We start from the raw sequence: 7,482 nt of genomic DNA, 5'->3' as shown, positions 1-7,482 counted from the left end.
CTTTAAATCCATAAATAAAGGTCTTTTTTCGTATTTTATTTTTTTTTGTTTTGCTTTATTTGTCTTTTTTTTTTTTTTTGGAGGGTTTTTGCTATAGGGTGTGTGCACTCATCAGAAAGACAGAGACAGAAGACAGAAAGTGAGAAATCACCTCCCAGGGGAGATGGCCACAATCCCTTCTCTTCCATTCTCCTCTCGGGATCTTGGGCATGCACGTACATGTGCCTGGAGTGAATTTAAGCCACCAGGTCCAGGACTCAAACAATGATCAACTACATGGGAGTCCAGCGACATAGCCATTACACCATCTGCTGGTCTCTGTTTATGTATTTTTAAAATATGATTAAACCAGCCCAAGAAGATAAATTTATTGAAGTAACTATTTCTTCTGATCAGTATTGGATCCAATCCCCTCTTAATTAGGATTGCTTCTTAACTTGACTATTCTCTTTTAATATGAAAACTAGGATACATTGAGTAGTTGGAGTATTTCCTAAATCTTTTAACACTATACCAACTGCTCTAAACAGTAAATGCAATCTTTCTTTATTCTTTTTCTACATTTTTTTTCAAAATAATTTTAATACCATTTTAAAATCGTTCATGGAATATCTCTAAAAGTGAACTCATTACATATTTTCGCCAACCTAATTACCACATGTATAGGCTCTTTATATTTCTTTCTATTTCCTATATGTAGCCTGTAGTCTCCCTTCAACATTTTATTCATACTGGTTTCTTACATTGCAGCCCCCTGTTCATCATCAGTAAAGGACATTGTACATTCTGAATTTAATTTCAAACTTTCCAGACAACTTGAGTCACATTTCCATTTCCATTTCCAACCATGGTTTTATGCCTACCTTTTTTTCTGAAGTTTTTGAAATTTTCTTTTCTAAAGTCCACTATATATACTTGACTATGCTCAGTATCCCACAGACTTTTCTATCAAGCTACATATCAGTTCCACATCATCAATCAATTCTTTCTTTCTTATTTAGAATTAACCACAGTATAGCAATTCCCCTTAGTCTTTCCTGACCTTTAGAGAGATGAGATTGTGAGCAAAATGTAGAAGAAATTTATCAGAAGATCTGCTTTTACAAAATTTGATTTCTGGGATGTAAAGATAGTTGTAATGAAGGTAGTATATTCAAAATAACTCTGAAATTAGATTCAGAGACTTCAGATAGTGTTCTATCACTTACATCTTATGAAAGTATGATTTGTATGACTTTAAGGAGGTTGCTTAATACCTCTGATCCTGTTTCCTTGCCTGTAAAATTACATTTAGAATTTTTATAAAGATAAAATGAAATTATTATATTAATTTAATTAACATATGTTAGGTAACATTATATATGAAAAATATTTTAATAAGTTATTTTTATTTTTAAATTTATTATTATTTTTAATTTGGTCAGAGAGAGAGCAAGGGAAAGTGAGAAAGCAAGCGACCAGAACTTGAACTGTGGTTGTCCATGTCACTGTCACAACCACCACACCACCTTCTGGCCTCTACTATAAATATTTTAATTAGATTATTATCAATATTACCTTTCTAATAATGTTGATGAGGCATTAGAAGTTATCTAATGATATAAAATAACTAAAAAGATAAAAAAGTAACTGAACTAATACCAGAAGAGAATAAAGAGGAAGGGAGGCATGTCAAAAGCTAAATCTTGATTCATTATATAAAAAAAATCAAAATCTAGCATTGATAAATGAAGAAATAAGATATTTAGAGATGTAGAGATAACTATTTTTGATTGTCACTTGTAAGTATACATAACTTTTTTTGTATTTCTTGCTCCATTTCCTCATATTGTATTCCTTGATCTAAAGTCCATGTGGGAAGGGGAAAATGCAGAACATTATTGTATAGCTTCCTCAACTGTCCGAGCTATGTTGTACATAGATATGTCATGTTATTTCATATATATATATATATATATATATATATATATATATATACACACACATATATATATACACTGTGTGTGTGTGTGTGTGTGTGTGTGTATTAGATTTTCCATGTTTTATGGAGAAAAAAATAAAAATATACTATTAAAAATTGATTACAGGGGCCAGCAGGTGGCAATTTGGTTGAGGCACTGGACTCACACATGGTTGACCATGGTTTCAGTCTCAGACCTAATGACTTGCTTTCTCATTTTCCCTCTGTCTCTCTCTGGTCAAATTTTAAAAATAATAATTATAATTAATAAAAATAAATAAATAATTCTTTTTAAAAAGTTATTTCTCAAATAAAAACTTTAAAAACATTGGTGACTTCTGGTAAACAAGACTGACAGAAAAGGGCAGAGGAAAATACTAAAAATTTTGTAAAATCCTTTTTTTTTAATTATTTGTATATATCATTTTAATTTTTTTAAAAATACATTTTAGTATTTCAACACCACAATCAAAACCTTTTTCTCACAAGCATTAAAAAATAGTTTAAAAACAAAGAAAAGGAAGACTTAAGAGAGCAGAATCTTAACAGTATGAAAAGTATGCATTTATGACAGTGTTGCAAAAAATCAGTGTTTGAGGAAACCAAATAAGCAGTCTTACAGGCTAAGGCATTCGCAATGAATTGATTACAGATGACCAGTTCTCTGCGTCTCCCTGTATTCTGTAGCCACAGCCTTTGCAATGTGATTTTACAGCAGCTCTTATCAAACAACCATCTATTTCCATAGCCCTTTAACTTTGGCTGATTAGCTTGCCATAGAAATGATGGTGTATCAGTTTCAAACCTAAGCTTCGGGAGTTCTTTGGCACTTTTAATCTGTTTTAGAACCTTGACATCACCATGAGAAGCCTGGAAATGGCTGCTGGAAGATGAGAGACCATGAGACACAGATATGAGTCTTCCCAAACAAGGACATGCTGGGTCAATTAGTCTCCAGTGGACCCACCTACTGATCACAGACAGACTCATGAGTGAACCCAGCTGGCAGTAAGCAGAGCAGACCAGCCTGCCCATATATTCATGAAAAAAACTTAAGTGCAGTTTTTACGTTACTGAGGTCTTGTGGTTGCTTATTTCCCAGTATTATTGTGGTGACAGAGAACTGATACAGAATCCTAGGTCTGAAAGACTCCAGTGAGAAAACATCAGTGCAGATTGCGTAATGGTTATTTTGCTGGACTCCCATGTGGTTGACCACAGTTTGAGTACTGTGGTTGACCCGGTGGCTTAAAACTCATGCTGGATGCATGTGCGTGCATGCCCAAGATCCCAAGAGGAGAATGGAGGAGAAGTGATTGTGGCATGGCCATCCCACTTTGGGGATGATTTCTATCTCCCTGTCTCTCTGTCTCTCCAGCAAGCACACATGCTGTGTAGCAAAAATCTCTCTTAAAAAATAAGAAACACATTATTGACAGGTAGTCAGTCCTTAAGTATTACTAACCCTTCTGCATTGATTTATAGCAACTTTGAGGAAATGTAGATGAGTATTTTCCTTATCTTGTCCCACTGATGAACAAGACCAGACATGAAAGGCAGTGCGAAAGGGATAAGAACATCGGAGAGCAAAGTTTTAGCTGGGGCAGCGGCACTAAGAAATAGGGTCCTTGGACAAACTAAGTCCCTTTCTTCTGGGCCACATGTTCTCAAACCTGGCTATAGAATAAAAGTACTGGGAATATTTGTTTTTGTTGGTTTTGTTTTGAAACACAGATTCCTCATAGTTAAGAGATAATACCAGGAAAGAGCGTTTTAAAAATCAGTTAAATGTAAGATGTGGTATTTCAAAACCTCAATTTTCATATTTCTAAGTTATTTCTCTGAATCATTCTGATAACTTTTTTGTTATCAGTCTTTGATGAATCATTTGTATGAGTAAATTTACTTAGGAAAGAAAAGCTTGTTAGCACCTAATATATAAATTAGACCCCTTCCCAACTGTAAATTAACCACTCCAGTATGAAAAGTTCTATGCATTTTCTAAGCAAATGGTGTTTACAAACACAATAAATACATTCTCTTTGCACTGGCAAAATTCTAAGATTTCTGGTCCCTGGTGTACACACCCACACCTTCTCTCAGATATTCAATCAAACACTAAGGCATTTTGTAGAAGTAATTAAGGCCCCAAATCAGTTGACCTTAAAATAGGAAGACCATCTTGAGTCTGGCATAATCAGTCCTTAAAAAGAGACCAGTTTCTTCCTGTCAAAAGATATTTAAAGCATGAGAAGTAATTAGTGTGAGGAAGATCCTCTCTTGTTGGCTTTGAAAATAGAAGGGGCCACATAGCTAGGAATTCAACTGTTCTCTAGATGCTGAGAACAACCCCAGGACAAAGGTCAGCAAGGAAGCAGAGATTTCAGTCCTACAATAAGGAACTAAATCTTGTCACAATCACCTAGCTTCAGAAGAAAACACAGCCAAGCTAACAAATTGATTTTAGCCTTGTAAACCCCTGAGCTGAGAACCCAGCTGAACCATGGCTGGACTTCTGACCTGCAGAACTGTGAGCTAATAAATGAGTGCTTATCCAAGCCATAATGTTTGTGGTAATTTGTTGTACAGCAATACAAGACTAGCACATTGAAGAAAGAGTTATATATTTGAATGTTGGAACTTGAGAAAGCTGAGTTCATGGATCTATTGCTGTAATTGAATTATATGTCCTAAAATAGTTTAACGACTTTTCTTAATGCGTTCCCTCACCCTGTAAAATTCCATAACAAAACAGATTTATATTATATAAAATAATATATTCAGAAGTTACACTATTCCCTTAAAACAAATGTGTAAGTAAAATCTTTCCTGTACTTGGTACTCTTTTCTTGCATTCTGAAGAATTTCTTCTACCTGTCACAAAAAATGAGTTAATTTAAATTTTGACCCTAATGATAAAACAAGTACGGTATTCCAAAAAAGCCTCAGCTATCAGTTCTGGCATATTTTCTAAGTGATGTTATTAGTACACTATATGTTTAATTTTTAATATCTCTGAAATATTTATTAATACTATAATTTACTCTTTAATACCACTACTCCATATGTAATTCTAGTTTAATATTCTAGGGAAAAAAAAAAAAAAACAGTGCTCTGAAGGCACGGGAAAGTGAGAGAGAGAAATCTATTCAGTTTACCCTGCAAAATACTCTGAGTAATCTCTTTAAAGCACACTTACACAGAAATATCCACATTTAGAATTTCAGCAATTTTCATTCTTTTAATGATTGCTTCAGTACTGATGTTATTAAAATAAAGAAACCACATTACAAGAATTACCATGATAAAGTATCAACACAAGTCATTTACTTTACAAAAGGTGTTGGCTGCCATCTTTTGGACTGTCTGAGCATTGTGCTTTTGAAAAGAACAAAACAAAATAGGCCTTTAGCCTTTACATGGATAACATTTTTTCATCAAGGAAACAAGAAATTGTAACTAGTTGAGTAACAAATAATATTATTTGCATGTATTTGATTATTTCATTAAAAGTCTGGCTTAGAAAAGACATGTATGTGGTTAATTTTTTAAATGTTAAAGAACATTTAAAATGTTTATCTAAATAGAAAACCAAAAAAAAGTATACATTGTCATATTATCCTAATTTAAACTTTGTGTTTTTATTTCAATTATTATATATATACCTCCACCAAATGATTCTGCCATAATTATGGCTATAGCACTGGTCATTTTTCTCCTTAACATATGAGTTCAGGGGCCAGATGGTAATTCAAGGCAATTCTAATGGAAGGTCAAATTCAAACACCTTCCTGACTATTGTCAGGATGTGCATGATCCGGGGTCTGGCTAAAGGCTGGAGTTAGATCAAGGCATTGGGACCTTGTTGGGGTCACTGTCCCTCAGTCTCACTCTTAGAATAAATAAATAAACTTTAAAGATATGTGTGTATGGATGTTAAGATGCCAAGGCTGATGCAGTTCCTTTGGAGTTGATTAATAATATAAACCGGGTTTTTTTGTGTGTGCTTTTTTTTTTTTTTTTTTAGATTTTTGCCATAGGGCATCAGCACTCACCAGAGACAGAGCAAAAGTGAGAAATTGCATCACAGGGAGGATAGCCATGCTGCAATCCCTTCTCCTCCAAACTCTTCTTGGGATTTGGGTGCACACACACCTGCACCTGGTGTGATTTTCAAGCTGCCAGGTCTGGAACTTGAACTGCTGTCGGCCACGTGGGAGTACAGCACCATAACCACTGTGCCATCTGCTGGCCTCAACAATATGAATCTTTAAGAGATAAAGAGTTATGGTATCTCATTAGAAGCAAGTTTATTTTTATTGACAAGTAGTTGAGACCAGCAGGACAAAGAGAGGCTTAATTATTGATGTGAAACTTGAATAGAGGTATACTATACTCATTTCATGGAGGTCAGCATTAAAAACTCACTTTTCAATTTTCTCCCTATTCATGATTGCTTCTGTATAGCATCTATACATATTTCCTTACTATTTAATAAGTTAATAATTTTCTGAAAGTGAAAGGGAAGGTATCTGAGAATACTCAGTCTCTATATATATTTACTTTTACTTAGGGAATATATCAGGTATAAGACTATAAAAATTAAAATCACAGAATTTTTGGGGGGGAGAGATTTTGCTATAGGACACATGCCACTCGCTAGAGAGACAGGTAGAGACAAAGGGACGGAAAGTGAGAAATCACCCCCAGGGAGGATAGCCATGCCACAATCCCTTCTCCTCCATTCTCCTGTTGGGATTTTGGGCACACATACACATGCGCCCAGCATGAGTTTCAAGCCACCAGGTCCAGGACTTGAACCACAGTTGACCATGTGGGAATCCAGCACCTTAACCACTATGCTACCTGCTGACCCAAAAGTCAGCAAATATTAAAACAAGAGCAGTTTCTCTCTCATTTAAAAGAAATGTTATAACAGCCTGCTAACCAAATAAAAATGCTTAAGTGTCTCTGCTTCTCAAAATAATAATAAATGTGAGTAGCTCAAACATCCTAAAACCACTGGGGCTCACTAAATATGAGAAGCAGAAACCTCTATTGGTAATTAGTAGATTGCAGTAATGGTATGCCATTTTGCAAAAGAACATGTCATTTTTAAAAACTTTACATTTCTATTTTTAATGTGTCCTATTAAACAATCTAAGAAACTGAAAAAGAACACCATGTAATTGCTTCTGAGGTTGTGAAAATTGCTCAGGTGCTTAAAATGAACTAACTTTAAAATAATTGTAGTTATGTTAAGTATTGAGTGTGCAAGCAATCCATAATTACCTGCTCTCTCACCATGCAAATCATTTAGGATTTAGGATCATTACAGAAAAAGTAAAGAATGGTATGTCTGATACCTAAATCATTTTGAATTTGAGCTTTATTGTGTAGCAAAATCCATATTGCTTGATTTCTTAAATATGCAGGCAAAACCTCCAAGTGAAATTATAAATATGTAGAAAGTAAAAAATAAGTGAATATAAAGAATATGCTAACTCTTAATCCACAAAAGA

Source organism: Tupaia chinensis, unplaced genomic scaffold (assembly GCF_000334495.1).
Source record: "Tupaia chinensis unplaced genomic scaffold, TupChi_1.0 Scaffold143757_1, whole genome shotgun sequence".
Taxonomy (NCBI): Eukaryota; Metazoa; Chordata; class Mammalia; order Scandentia; family Tupaiidae; genus Tupaia; species Tupaia belangeri.
This window is presented reverse-complemented; position numbering follows the sequence as displayed.